A 16,425-nucleotide genomic window follows, 5' to 3' on the forward strand; every position below is an offset into this window, starting at 1 on the left:
AATGTTATAGATAATATGAGGCAGTTAGATTCAATGTCAACAATGTATTTGAGAACGGTTTGGAAAGCTGTCCAGAGCTATTTAAAGCCACAACAAACATATTGCCGATGCGTGGCTTGGCAGTTATAGCTGAACCAGGCTGTAAGACTGACTTCCTTGTCAATCATTTTTTTTTTTTTTTTTTTGCCGTGGTCTGTTTGTGGCAAAGGTATATTTTGCATGTCACATGCCTACCGCCTTGTTAAAGTGAGACACTTTGAATATGTAAGTTTTATGTATGTGGCCTTGTTCTCTCTCTGAAAGAAAAAAAAGTATATATTTTCACAATGTGTAACAAATATTTATTGTATGTTAAGTATATTTATATAATTATGTTATTGAAAACATTGAGAATGGCATTTAAACTGAAAAGCATTTGAAACCATATTGTAAATAGGATTACCTCTATTTAAGTGTACTACATAACATATAATATATGTTCAAAAAATAGAAATTTTTAATGTTTTTAAATATATTTTCAAAATATATAAACTATGTTTTGGACCATGTTTTTTTTTCTTCTACTTCCAAAATATATATATATCAGAACTTTTTTATTTTTTATTTTATATCTCAAGGCTTATTTACTAATATTGCATTCATGGTACATTTGCACTATAGCAGTTCGGCCATTGAAAAACTGAAGGATAAATACATTTCTAGAGCAATATAAACGATTAAAAAATTCTATGCACATGCATGTCTAAATGTAAGTTTAGAAAATGAGCCTTGCTGATTTATGATAGAATCATCAAGTCCTGGCCAACAATCTGGCAACTTGGGCATTTACCAGAAATACTGGTGTATTGCTAAGTCTCAATCAGCCCTATTCTTCTAAAAATCAAAAAATGACTACAGAGTTCTGAGTTGGCAGTTGTGCTATTATGTAGAGTTTACATCTTAGCCATGTTGAACTTTGTAGAGTTTGAACTGATATGGTTTATATGAGCTAAGGTTTCTTTCTGGTCCAAGCGTGAGAGTGTTGTTAATCCTTGTGATCAAGGTGGGCTTTAGAAGTGCTAGCCACTCTCTAAAATGCCAAGCCCTACAGATTTACTCAATAAGGCAAAAAGAGATGTGAGTAGACATACACCTAAAATAAGTCTATTAAAGTGCTATCTCCAACTCCAACTCCCAAGCTGCCCCATTAAGAAACCTTTCTTTTGCTGTTTCCTACCTAAAGAAAGCATTTCAGAGGACTTCTCCAACTCTGAACATATCTGAAGGCTGAGGTGACGGAGGAATTGAGACATTTGAAACATCTTCCCTCACTACATCCTTTAAAAAGAAACTTCACATTTGTTGAGAAAAAAATACTCACTCCAAGTGAACTCTCAAACTGAAAACCTAAAACAAACCTTAGAAAAATGTTTTATCAAATACAATGCTCCTTTTGTAGGAGAAGATTTCAATTTGTCTCAATAAAAACTTCATTGAATAACCAGTGAGCCAATTATACACGTAGGAATTAACATCTCTGAGATAGTTCTATACACAGTGTAAAGAATGCTTCCACACTGCTATACTGGAAGGTGGGTGGAAGATTCTCCAGATATCTACCAATTGGTGGGCATGGAAAAGGTCTTTAAGGCAAAGACGGGCACCTCGTGGCAGGGAGGAAGAATTTGCAGAAGAATCCCTATGAGGGTCTAGGATTAGATTAAAGGCTCCCCCTGGGATAAGGGGAACCCTCGAGGGAGGATTGTAGGGAAGTCAGAAAGGCCTCCAGAGCTGGGATTTGGTCCATATTGGGAAGATAGACATTCACAAGAGTAAATGTGTGGGAATAGATTTTTCATGGATTTTTAGAAGTAGGGACCTTGGAGGAGCTAAACTGACATCTAGCAGGTCATATACAGTAAACAGGCAAACAATCAACAGCACATGCCATGTGGAGAAAGACATGCCAAGTTACTAACGAGGGTACCCAAAATGCTACTATGGGCAAACATAACTCTCAGATTGCCCATGTTACACTCGGGCGGGGACCCCAGGCTGAATCGAGGAAAGAATCAAGTCTTGTGGGATCAGCACAAGTCAAGGGCATGTGGAACCTCAAGTTGCACCACAGTCCATTTTGGTCAGTTCCATTATCACCAGCTATGTGGAAGCAACTTTGGTTTTTTTTGTTTTTTTTGGACAGTTTAAAAAGAGTCACAGAAACTTTAGCCTGAAATCCATTGTTTTGTTTTTTTATATATTTTTTTTCTAGAATCTAAATCTAGTAACTTACATGAAAAAAGCTTGATTCATATAGGTTTGGCTGGAGCCTTCCATGCTGCATGGAGTATCTTTAAGACTTAAGATGCTTGTGCAAATTAGAAGTGTCAGTACAGATTTCATTGGAAATATTAGGGTTACAACACAAACAACTTGGCCTTTTGAAGACTCAGACCCCCTTTTCAACACTAAAATGATGGGGATGAGGAAGGTCCATAGTAGGTCAACTTAGGCTGGCAATGATGGGTCAGATGGAATGGCAGTTGAACAGCAAGAGTAGGTCCATTCCAAGCATCAAAGTTAGCTAATGCAAGACATGCCTGGACACCCATGGTCAATGCGCTTACTCAACCTGGCTCTTCAAGTTCACAAGCATTAAATTGGATTCTATGTTTCATGCTATGGAAAACTGATACATTATATTACCAAAAGTATTGGGATGTCTGCCTTTCCACGCACATGAACTTTAATGGCATCCCAGTCTTAGTCCACAGGGTTCAATATTCAGTTGGCCCACCCTTTGCAGCTATACCAGCTTCAAGGAGTGTGTCTATGGTAATGTTTGACCATTCTTCCAGAAGCACATTTGTGAGGTCAGGCACTATTGTTAGACGAGATGGCCTGGCTCACACTTCCCATTCTAATTCATCCCAAAGGTGTTCTAGGTCAGGACTCTGTGCAGGCCAGTCAAGTTCCCCCACCCCAAACTCGCTCATCCATGTCTTTATGTACCTTGCTTTGTGCACTGGTGCGCAGTCATGTTGGAATAGGAAGAGCATCCCTAAAACTGTTCCCATAAAGTTGGGAGCATGAAATTGTCCAAAATGTCTGGGTATACTGATGCCTTAAGAGTTCCCTTCATGGAACTAAGAGGTCAAGCCCAACCTCTGAAAAAAAAAAACCCACACCATAATCCCCCCTCCACCAAATGATTTGGACCAGTGCACAAAGCAAGGTCCATAAAGACATGGATGAGCAAATTTGGGGTGGAGGAACTTGACTGGCCCACACAGAGTCCTGACCCCAACTCGACAGAACACCTTTCAGGGATTGGGTTTGGCTCCTTAGTTCTAGTGAAGGGAACGCATAAGTTGTGAGCATACCAACATTTTGGACAAATTCATGCTCCCTATTTTGTGGGAACAGTTTGGGGATGGCCCCTTCCTGTTCCAACATGACTAAGCACCAGTGCACAAATAAGGTCCATAAAGACACGGATGAGCGAATTTGGGGTGAAATAACTTGGCTGGCCTACACAGAGTCCTGACCTGAACCTGATAGAACACCTTTGGGATGAATTAGAGCGGAGACTGCGAGCTAGACCGTCTCATCCACATTTATGCCTTACCTCACAAATGCACTTCTGGAAGAATGGTTAAACATTCCCATAGACACTCTCCTAAACTTTGTGGACAGAATTCCCAGAAGAGTTGAAGCTGTTATAGCTGCAAAAGGTGGGCCAACTCAATATTGAACCCTGGGTAGATGTTTGTGAGTTAAATCACCCCCCCCCCAGCACCTTATCTGCCTTGGAGACTCTGGTAACATGATCACTGTACATGAATTCCAATCTGTCACATCTATTAAGATGGACTCTCACACTTTTTTATATTTTGAAGAATACAAAGGGATATTGAGACTCCCGTTGCTACTGTAGAAGGCTGGGAATCCATAACCGTAAAGAAAAAAAAGAGGTGGATAAAAACATGGAGATGTTATTGTTTCTGAAAAATAAAGGGAGCTAGTGGCAAAGCTGGTTAAAGCAGACCAGGTTAACTTTATTCCCCCCTTCTCAGCATCACATATTTACCTATCATTTGCACCCCTGCTGCTCTGCTCAGCTTCTGGCAGCAGAAGAATCAGCCCTTGTGTAAGCTATGACCCACTATAGTTAAAGCTTACACTGGCCTATTGTCCTCATGTGACAGCACTGCCAACATGTGATTGGCATTACCCTGTCGCTTGAGAGAAGTCGCATACTCCTCTATATTCAAAAGTAGGGAATATTTTCTTCAATTCCAGCTTTGAAGGGATCGGTACTAGGGAGAAGGCAATAAAACAAAGCTGCACTTTTGTCCTACATAAGCAATGCACGGGTTTGCTTAAGGCCACAAGTACCTTCCCCTTTACTGACATCAATTTTGTGTGAACTGACCCTTTTATATATATATATATTTTTTTTAAAGGTCGGTTACAAGGGTGGTATTTATTTTTGTATTTGGTGGGTAGTACCTTGGCCTTGTCGGATGTATTTTATTAAGTTATTTAATATGGTAATTAAAATCATTTTTTGTACATTTGGAAGCTCAGCTGATTGATGAAGTGTGGTTGCTAAAACTGTCAAGCCTACATCTAAACCATTAACAATCAAAGAAAGACGTTTTTGTATAACTATAACATAAAAAAGTTCACAAATTCCAAAAATATAAACACTAAGTCAATTTAAGTTTGAAATGATCATCTAAAAGTCAACATGAAAATTCAGTGCAAAATCAGCTTGTACCTTTCAATTAATCTTTAAGGATTTTAGCTCTGCAAGTGGGAAAAGGAGCTCAAAAATTTCACATGGGTGTACACAAGATCTGTTTAAACTAGAATATCCTTATTTGAATACATAGAGTGTACAAAAAAACTGCCCGGCCATATTCACCTTTACAATACCTTTTCCTCTACAATTTTTTTTTATCAGGGTTTGCTTTTTTGCACACTAAAACACCTCAGCTGTACACTTTCTTCTTTTTTACATATAATCACCAAAATCTCAAATAAGCCTAAAGATGTTAAAATAATTTCAAAAGTCATTTCCAATGTTTTTAAATTTACTTCTTTCAATAAAATCATACCCGGTGTTCCTGCCATGAAGCTCCTTGTGCTGGTAGTGCACTTCTTTTTATATAGTGACAATATTCTGTCCTTGTCTCCCAGTTCTCCTGCCACACATTCCACAAATGTGTTTTGCTGTTGTCACAATAAGCAAATCTGCCCTGAGAAACAACATACAGCAATTCCTGGGGTACATGCAAGTTGAAAGTAAGTGGCTGCAGGAGATCACCAGTTCTGCTATGCACTCACTCACCCATACCCAGGAGTGCTAGGTATTTTACATTGCACCCATCACCTGAATGGAGCAGCTCGGGTCCAAGGAACGGTGAGTACAATCTCCTGGGGGGAAGAAGAGTAAGATGACCCTGCCTCTTTGACCTTCGTGGCCAATAGAAAGTTTTCCTAAATTTATAATTGTTGTTTTAAAAAATCTGCAGGAAACAATTAATACAGAAGCCATCTGAATGTTTCTAGGTAATAGGAATTTATTACCTTTTATATTGCTTTATATATAAATTTTAAAAGCAAAATCAAAATTAGTTCTCTTTTAAAATACAGTAAATCCTACTTTAGATTTTTCTAGTAAATGGACAGCAAGAAGTACAATGTGGAATGTGGTAGAAATACTGTACATAGTTACTGTTTAACCTTTCGAAGGATTTTCAACTCCAGTCTTTTTGATTAAATTTCCTATGCCAATAATATTCACATAACTTCCTAGTTCAGCTTTTCAACTTTCTAAATCAGCTGTCTGCTAATTGGACAGAGGTGATGATGCAGCTTCATTGTCCAATGAGCAGGTTGAAGGTAGAGAGGTGACACTGGCGGCTGGAAGGGTGAACCCGAAAATAGGGTTATCAACTGCCTTACTATGCTCTGGGTGTTTTCCTATGCTGCTGATATTTTAACAAACAAAAGATTTTCCAGCACACTTACCAGCTAGCCTGCAGTAAAAAAGACACTGTCTAACAATTTACATTTAAAACAGGTTTTAGCTGCACACATTTGCAAATATACATGGAAGCCAAAGTGCCTCGCCAAGGCTCCTCTGTAAGCTGTGGTCCTAACTCCTAAATTTGAGAGCCTCCAAGTTGAAGCATATATAGCAGTGGATAAATTAAGGGCAAGTATGCCTGGAGGGAGCCCATTACTTTTTAAAGGCATGGGTATACATTAGAAAGCCCAGCATGAAGGCATCCAATGTGTTCTATGCCAAATCTAGTGAGCAAGCTATGCAAGAATGGAAACCACCCCGACTTATAACTGGCGTTTGAAGTAAGGTGGACATGGAAGGTCATTGCACAGCACCAGCAAACAAAAGATTTCCCAGCTATCCTGCAAAAAAAACTCACTTTACAGAGGAGCCTTGGTGAGGCAGTGCGGCCTCCATATATATTTGAAATGTGTGTAACTAAAACCTCTGTTTTTAACATAAGTTAGTAGGCTTTGTCAATAATGAATTCAGAATGGCCCTGTTAACTCCTGCACTGTTAAGCACAGAACAAAGAAAAAAATAGAAAACTGAATTTTAAGGTTGCCATTATAATCCCAATAGGAAAGAAAATGGTCTCACATTAGAATAAAATACCAAAATGTATTGAATCACATTTAAAAACATATGATAAAAAGAGTACATAGACATGTCTTATTTGTACACTGTCCCATATGTATGTATGGGGAGGCTGAACATGGAAAACTGCATAGATGGCCCATAGAATGGTATCAATGTAGTCCAAGAAGATCACTTCTGACTGGAGGCCAAACTACAGGAATCACAGTATCAGCGCCAATGGATCACTACACGTTTCACCAATAGCTTCTTCAGGGGATCCTATTGGTACATAGCTAAAAGAACATCCAAGGAACACAAGGCATCCAGTCCATGGAACAGTGCACCATAAAAGGGGAAAGGAAAAAGTGGAGAAGGAGAAAAAGAGGAGGGGGGAAAGGTGAGGAAAAGGAGGAAAGGAAGGATGAGGGGGAAGAAAAGGAGGAGCAGAGGGCCGGCTCCGAAAAGATGTAAAACAGCCTACCAAGGGGCCTTATTCATAGATGATAGCTTGGAAGATTGTCCTAATAGGAATCATCAATAATAAACAAGTGTGTATAATAATCAAAATTACTGCTGGACCCCAAAAGCCAGCAGAGATCATGGCCTGGCAAAGTCTGTCCAGGTAACTTCCCTCTAAGGAGGATTTGGAAAACAGACGATGGGCCCTTTACAATAGGAGTTAGCCAAAATGCCAGTCCTGCTCTGTGTCAAACATCCCAAAGCGTATGAGACATATGTGTCTATTTCATGCTGTAGACTTTCAGAGCTCTTGCTGTAGACTCACCACTGCAGCTTTGCTCTTGCTAGGGACTTGCCATGCAAATTTGCTACAAATTATTGGTAAAGTGCCAACTAGAATTTGGGCTTTAAGTGCTCTGCAAGTGTACAACTTGCCAGTGAAAATGTGCAGCAAGTTAACAGGCTTACAATTCAACATTGCCACAAATTTGTGGCACGTTATCCTTGCTATCTGGGCTTCTTCCGTCACGTGACAATGATCGAATCTAGTACTTAGCTGCTAGACCACAGCACTGTCACAAAGGATGAGGTCACTTGATACTCCACACCCTAAAGCACCGGGCATTGTTACCAGCTGTTACAAGGAAAGAGCAACGGAGAAAGGTGAATATCAGTGGGTTAGGGGGCCCCTTTGCAAAAGCTGCATGGGCAAAGTGGCAGTGACCCTTTAAACAAAATGTACCCTTAACAATAAGAGAACTGGATATATTAAATCGTTTTTGTTCAACATAAGCAAATAGATGGTTTTATTTGTTGTCCACAGAATGTTAGCAAATTGTTGAAACTTTATCTATGGATATCTGGACCTTAACTTCATTTGCCATCAGCTCTACTCAGCACCTAGGAGCAATGAGAAATAATTAGTATTTTCTGGTACAGGGAGTGTGTTATTCGCCACCCATTCCTGTTATATGACAGCACTAATCTGGCCTTTAGGGTGGCTTGCCTAAGGTTATGCATACTTATGTGATATACCCAACTGCACCACTTGGTACCCTAAAGTTCTTACCAGCAAAATGGCTTTCTGAGTTATGATATTCAGATGGACTTGGAGTCTGGCAAATCTTGTGTTTAAGAGCAGTCTAATGCCCTGTACACACGATAGGATTTTCCCACAACAAAATCCATGTTTCTTTTCCGACGATGTTGGCTCAAACTTGTCTTGCATACACACGGTCACACAAATCTTGTCTGAAATTCCGAACGTTAAGAACGCGATGACATACAACACGTACGACGAGACGAGAAAAATGAAGTTCAAAAGCCAGTGCGGGTCTTCTGCTTGATTCCGAGCATGCGTGGAATTTTGTGTATCGGAATTGTGTACACGCAGTCAGAATTTCCGACAACAAGCTCCCATAGAACATTTTCCGTTGGAAAATCCTATCGTGTGTACAGGGCATAAGTGTGTCAAGAACACACACTGAAAATTTCCTCTTTGGTGCATACTGTATATAATGTAAGACTTAAGCCCCCTCACTTTGCAGGGGGTTGCCATTCATTTTGAATGTTACCTGTTAAAAAAGTGGGCAATGCACCTACACTGCAGCACACAACAATGCATGTGTTAAAAAATGGATATTAACAATTATTTTGTGATAAGGTGTGCTCCCAGCCCATTCAAAATGAATGAAGTGTCTTAAAACACTATAATGAATTGCACTATAATGTGGTAAAGCATAATATGAATGGGGTCTTAGAGAAAAGCATGCCAAGGCTATGTATCCTAAAAATGATTCAGACTAATGAAGGACTGCTTTCAAATTATTCATGTAAAAAGTAACAATACAATTTATTAACATAGATAATACAACCACTATTGATTGTCAAAGTATTATGATAAATGCCACCACAGCCCATTCATTATAACTATATACCACATACAAAAGATTTGCTAATGTAAAACTAAGACATTTCTTCAGATAAATATGAAAATGCATTTCTGACCCTGAGATTTTCTTTTTTTTTTTGGCTTTCTTATTATATACATACTGAATAGTTGATGTTCAGGCTGTTACTGCTACCTATAACATTAATTATAAATTAGTTTAAAGTGAGAAACTGAGCAATGCAGTCCTAAAATTGAAACACTACATCACTGACAGGCAAGCCATAACCCTTAAGGGTGACTTCCAAGCCACAAGTTACATTTACCAATTTAAAAACACAGGAGAAATTAATCAAAATAAACAAGAACATTGAGCAAACACTATCGTCAGTGAAGAAAATGCACTTTGTCTAGACTGTTGGAGGCCCAAGAGCAACATTTTAATGGCTATGAGGAACAACTGGTGTGTCCATAACTACAGGTAATACAAATTTCTTTATACACTTGTATGTGCATAGAACAACATGACTACACTCAATGCATGTGGTTTGTGAGTTATGACTTAAATATGATGTTATGTGCAATATACACTCTTATTGGATGTGAGTCAAGGCATATATTATTGAAGACTTCTAGCCAACATTGGTGGAAAAAGGACATGGATCATGTGAGAAATAATGCACCAGAGTAATAATATTAGATGAACAAAGAAGAATGAAAAAAATAATATGTTTAAAAGAACCTGTCAACAGAATAAATAGTATATTTTTGTATGTTAATGTAACAAAGCATTTAAAGCTCTGTCCCACATCCTGCAGGCTAATGGTTGCTCTAGAAACTTTCACTCCACAAGACAGTGACTCGGTTGAATTGATGATAGGCAACTCCTATCCTCATATTGATTAGTGGTTCCAAATTAATAATAACTACTGCAGTAGGGAACAGACACAAAAGATACGCCCAGCATCTTTCCAAATTACTGTTCTGCTTTATTATGACGCAATTGAAGGTTTTTATGCACATGATTACGTAGGTATCACATTAATATTACAATTGTACGTTTATGGTAACAAGGGGCGTTACATAGGCAGGCTAATTCTAATCAGGATTAGAATGTAAACATGTACTGAGAACATTATTAGTGCTGTGTGCACAGTGAGGGCAGTGTGCAATACATACAAAATACAATACAATTATATACAGAACGTACAAATTTCCATTACAGTCTCCCCTCTTTTGATCAATATTTTGATCACTAACCATACCTGCTATAACCTTTAACCTGGAACCTCCTCACGCTTAGGTGGAGGTAGTCCTGGCCAAAGAGGCAAAAAAACTCCATTGTGGAGAAAATAATAGCTGAGCAACTTTTTTCATTACCAAATGACTTTTCATTGTGAAAAACAAATGATTGATAAGACATATTTACAGAGTACTGGCTGTACACTCCTGTGGCCAGAATGGCCTTCTAGCTGAATTGTTGGCATGCTGATTTATCAGCATATGTAAACACAGACAATTCTACATAAAATGGAAGACGTACAAAAGACAAATGTGACTTCAACATGGCTGAACTGCTTTTCTATCAAAAAGTATCCTAGACTGTGTTCACAAGAGGGAAGCAAATCAAACACAGAGATTTCTTTAATTTAGTCATTTTTGCAGTGTCTGGTGTAGATCCAGGTGACTTTTCCTTCAAGTTTTGCAAAAACTGTACATGAAATGGATGCTGTATTGAGTCTCCAAACATTTCCTTATATATATATGTCTCTTAGCAATTCACAAGTCACCTGGCTTTAGTTTTAGATCCTTCCAAACTTTTAGGATCTGGAATAGGGGAGAAAACACATAAATGAGTTTGTCAAAAACCTTAAAAGATCAGCAACATTCTCTGTGAGATCCGAATGGAGGACTTCAGCTGCTGAGACAAAATATAAGCAAGTGAGTAACACACTCCCAAACCAAATCCCATAGGGAGACAGTCCAACATCCCCTTAGGGGCTTCATAAAATATAAGAAAACATTCAGGCAAAAGTTTTCTAGTTTCTTACTCTACTTTGTCCGCTACATTGTAGACAGTAGGGGGTGTAAAAATAAAACCCCAAAACTTCTAGTAAGGACTCTCCTATAAAAATGATTTCCTCTGTTACTCTCTGTAGATTCTGCACTCTATATTTACAAACTACTTCTGATAACACTTTTTACTGTGGCATTTGCAGTAACATTTGCCACTGGATATCAAAAAACATGTCCATACAGACAAAATGCATACTCGTAAGATCCTAACTTGGGCATCTGGATATATCTTTTTGTAATCTCTGGGAGGGATGTTCAGCTTTTGGTAACACCTTTGGTAACAGGTAAAACAAGAAGTGGTATGTTATAAAAACAACTGTGGAGAACCCTGGCTCTATCCCACGCTCATTTACCAAGGCAGCCATAACTGCTTGTGACTGATGACACGGTCCATGTGTCAAGCTGAAGGGAAAAGAGTGGCTGGCAGACATAAATGATCACCCTTTCCAAAGTCCTGTTTCATAAGAAGTTGCCCCCCGTGGACCACTTGTTCTTCTCGTTCTGGGGTCCTTAAAGTTGAATTATTAATCCCACCTATACTGGGCCAGAACTAGGGTGGAATCTGTGAGTTGCACAGACCCATCAAGTGTCCGGGGCTGTAAATGCAGCATCCTTAGTCACCTGGTCTGCTTCCATGTGTGAAAGTTAATATGGCTACCTCAGCAAGAACCAGGAAGGCTGAAAACAGCCAATCAAATTAACTTGGCATGCTTGATTGGTTTACCTGCCGAAGTAAAAACAAACTTATGGCCCTTCAAATGGAACCAAAAGCTCTCTATATCTCAACTATCTATAAAAATATACATTCTTTTTATAGCTCACAGGCTTTGCTAAAACATGGAGCTCTGCTTCATTAGCTGGGGAAAAAAGATCCAATGACTTTGAATACAGAGTATCCTTCTGGGTGATAAACTGCATACTCAAATCTACAAAAAATGTAATATCTGGGTCTTCAGGGAGTGTGTCCTGCACTGGGCTCACAGCAGCTGATTCCTATGTCATCAATTTAACACATGTGTCTTCCTTTGTCTCCAGCCTCCTCCAATAGAGGCAATAAGGTGGCTGGATTCAAATGTACGCATTTTTCATTGTTAGATATGTACATAAACAAACTCATATTTTAAACCTTTCATTAGACAAACATTTAGTTAGCTGTATATTTGCTGCACAGAATGTCGGACCATTAAAAATTAAATGTTTGACCAAAACAATATCTAACTTTGTCTAATAGCACTTTTGCATAAAAGCTACAGCTCTGATATATCGGGATGAACCCTTCATTACTGGGTCCAGCTTGCATAAATATATTACAATGGCTTGTTTTCTATCACGCTGTTTGTGTAAGAACTCCAGTTTCATGTTTCAAAAAACAATTTTTTCCTGGCAATATTATGATAAATGATAAAAATACCCTGCGATCATGGAGAGATGCCCATAAATCCAAAATGTTCTTCTGCTTATACCACTGTACTTACAAGGAGAAGGGGCACATCATTTCACAATCCACACATTCTGCTTTGGATTTCAAAAATAAAAATAAATAAAAACAAAAGGATCAACAATCTGTATGATGGACCAGAAAGCATCAAAAACTATAAAACAACTGGCTGCAGGTGGCATCTATCCTAACAGGGTGTGTGGACTTGATGTGATGGGTCTGTTATATTTAAATTTTATTTATTATTACTCTTACATCATGGACCGCACATCAAGTTATTATCAAAAACCTTAAAATTTCATTTTTGTAGAAGAACTTCTTATGTATCCCATCCATCTTGGCTTTGTTAAATATTATGGCAGCTTTATTCAAAATAACAACCTCATCTTAATCTTTTTTTTCTCTCAATAAGGGCTTATTGTATAAATGTAAAATTACAAAATTGTTATCTTAATCTAAACTAATCTCATTCATTACAAATTTCCCCAATAACCTGGATTTCATTTCCAACCAAAGGTTGTCTAAACCAGTTTCAATATACCTATATTATTAATAAAATTGTTAAACTCATTAGAAATGAATACTCATTATTACTTAATTTCCCTTTTTTTTAATGCACTGTTTCCACTCTCAAAAGATTTTCAATTTGTATAATACACGGTTAAATGTAACCTTCATTTTACCATGTTTGGAAAACAGATTCAAAATAATTGTGATCACATTGTTTACCATTAGATTAATTAACCCAGCACATTTTGTTATAAATGTTTTGTCTAAAAAACTGGAATTGGCATGGTGTCCTTCCAGCTTATCACTGACCTCTCATCCCAGCCACATTTCTTTCATGAGAGCGCAAAGGAGGGGGTCACATCTGCGTACATGACACACAAGCAATAGAACTAAAGGTGCCAGCATTCGCACACACATACCAATATCTCTCTAAAATCGCTTACTTTTTCCCATTTGTACACAACACATGCATATCATTCTCTCACATTCTTTTAACTCTTTAATATTTACCTGCCTAAATTCTGCTTTCCTTATTTTGTTCAGATATCTTTTATATCTAGCTTCTATGATCAGACGGGCAGCCAGAGTACTCATCCCATCTTCCCTCTCTGACAACATATAAAGTATTCTGTTTTACCTCTCATTTCTCTGTTTCTGATTTTTACTAGTTGTAGTGCCTGACCCCAAATTCATCCCACAACTTAACATGAAAATGTCCCTTTCTGTCTAGTGTTAATGTCACCCTTGATCCATCCTGCTCACATAGATAACTGTTTCTTTAGCTATTTACTCTGCACGATTCTTAGTCCCTGTGGACCTTGGTAACCCAATTACCCATTGTGGATCCCTGTCCACTTTAACCATTAATCTAGGGGCTCAGTATAGACGGAACCGCACCTTCAGTTCATATATAGCGCTCCTCTTGCGCTGGGCATTTTTGAGGGTCTCTTACCCTTCATTCCCTTACTTAATTCAATGCCCATAATGACTGGCCAGTCTTCTCTCTTCTCTACGTGTGCCTATACCCTCTTGCCTCTAAACTACTTTATCTAGCAGATGTACTACATATACCTGTGAACAGCACTATTCTTCCCTTTCTTATCTATAACACTCCGATGGACAATAGACAGGGACAACATAACATATAACCACCAATCAATACAGTTCGATTAAGGGGAGTAAAATAGGTACCCTTTGTCCCGAAAATGCCTTACCGATCAAGGAAGTCTGATAACTCAAATGTAAGCAAAAGGCTTACCTCAGCCGGCTGATTATCAGAAATTCCCGGATCGTCTCAAGCTCCTCGTATCAGATACTCAGGGTCACCTGGAATCCCCTCCTGGCTGGCTCGCCATGCTGACTCGGTTGAATTGATGATATGCAATTCCTATCCTCATATTGATTAGTGGTTCCAAATTAATAATAACTACTGCAGTAGGGAACAGACACAAAAGATACGCCCAGCATCTTTCCAAATTACTGTTCTGCTTTATTATGACGCAATTGAAGGTTTTTATGCACATGATTACGTAGGTATCACATTAATATTACAATTGTACGTTTATGGTAACAAGGGGCGTTACATAGGCAGGCTAATTCTAATCAGGATTAGAATGTAAACATGTACCGAAAACATTATTAGTGCTGTGTGCACAGTGAGGGCAGTGTGCAATACATACAAAATACAATACAATTATATACAGAACGTACAAATTTCCATTACAACAGTCATCTTCACACTGCAGAACTTCCAATACTGCATGGATTATTAACTTTCTGGGTCTCACATTGCAGAGCACTGTAAAAGGTCCCGACGGGGGCCCGCCTATTCTTCCCCTCCTCATTACATTGTATTGTTTTCAAAGAATATAGGTCCCGTGAATGGGGGGAGAGAGTGGAACAGTGATAGGAACCTCTCTCCCATTCACCGAACATGTAAGGGATCTTTCACACCAGCAGCTGGTCTGAACATAAAGCCATTGGTGTGCACTGGGAGAAAACAATGCCAATGTCCTGATCCTACCATACTGCACTGTTTACTTGTTGGGGGTTTTTTGTTAAAGCTTTAAGGAAATGTCACAAGTTACATTTCATTAAGATCTATTGGCTGCAGCACAGTGCAATGTAGTGGACTGCACCATGCTGCACAGCACTGCAACAGTGTGGTGTGAGCTGACCCCATAGGGAACAAGAGTTGGGACTGCGTTGGGCAGTACAGTCCCAACACACCTGCTTTCAAAGAGTCTTACATTCTGTGAAAACAATGAAAGGACTTTTGTCAGTGGAGGAGGGGGGAGAAATTAGCATTTTCTTAATTGCTAAAGTCTCTCCCACATTGGCCTACTTCATGGTGTTTCATGTGCCTGGTCCAAGTCCCTGGGGAAATCAGAGAGCACAGAGGAGATCTTTGCTGTTCTTGCACCTGAAGGCCTTATATATTACATATGAGAACATCTAAGGGCATATTTCACCCATTCCTACCTCTGGTAACTGGAATTCTCATGAGATTTGGAGTGTCTTCTTGAGCGCATTAATGACAATTGGAGATATCACTACTGTATTGTTCTTCAGAAGACCTGATGCAGAGGAATCTGCACATGAGGACCTGCAGAGCAAGGATTCCCCCCTGCCACTACTTCATTCATTCTGTGGATTCCTCCACCATTCCTGACATATTTTGAATCCTATCCCCCCTTTTGTGCTGCTGCTGTCTGTGGATATGATATTTATTATGCCCCTGACCATTCATTAATTCATTTAGGCATCAGTCATCAGGGGATGGATCTGCCATGTGAAAGCAAACCCTTGCTTTCCAAGGCAGTCATCTCATGAAGATACATTGCAGGACAAAGTACAGACAGTTCTGGAAAAAAAAAGACCAGAAGCAGAAAGCCTCTAGGCAATACTGGCACCACTTTCTTGGCCCTCCACTTGACTAAATTTGAGCAGGGTTTCCAAAATAGGTCCTCTTTAATATAATAGTGTCCTAGTAGTGAAGACTCTCAAGTACAGGTGTAAGAAAGCATTTTAAATTGTATCTTAAATTACTAGCTATATACTGTATACTCTCACCGGTAAAAACTGAACGTTAACTGACATCTAGAAGCTTACTCCTATTTTTGCAAATGACATGTGCCTTTTGTCCCCTTGGCATAATAACCTTCTTTCAATTATGAAACAGAAGACGTGCTCTGTAGGGTACATCTGTATAAATAAATTACTAAGGAAACAGTGAAACTCTGAATTATTAATCTTTATTCACTCTAAAAACATCAAAAAGTTAGGGCATACAGTATAATCTGTTAAAATTCTTTAGCATGAATAAAATTCCAACACTTGAATATCATCAAATTCACAACTGATTTCCACTTCAGAAAATTATGTACTGTATGTAGAATAGACTAAAAAAACACTCTAACA

This window comes from Aquarana catesbeiana, linkage group LG11, assembly GCF_042186555.1.
Source record: "Aquarana catesbeiana isolate 2022-GZ linkage group LG11, ASM4218655v1, whole genome shotgun sequence".
Classification (NCBI taxonomy): domain Eukaryota; kingdom Metazoa; phylum Chordata; class Amphibia; order Anura; family Ranidae; genus Aquarana; species Aquarana catesbeiana.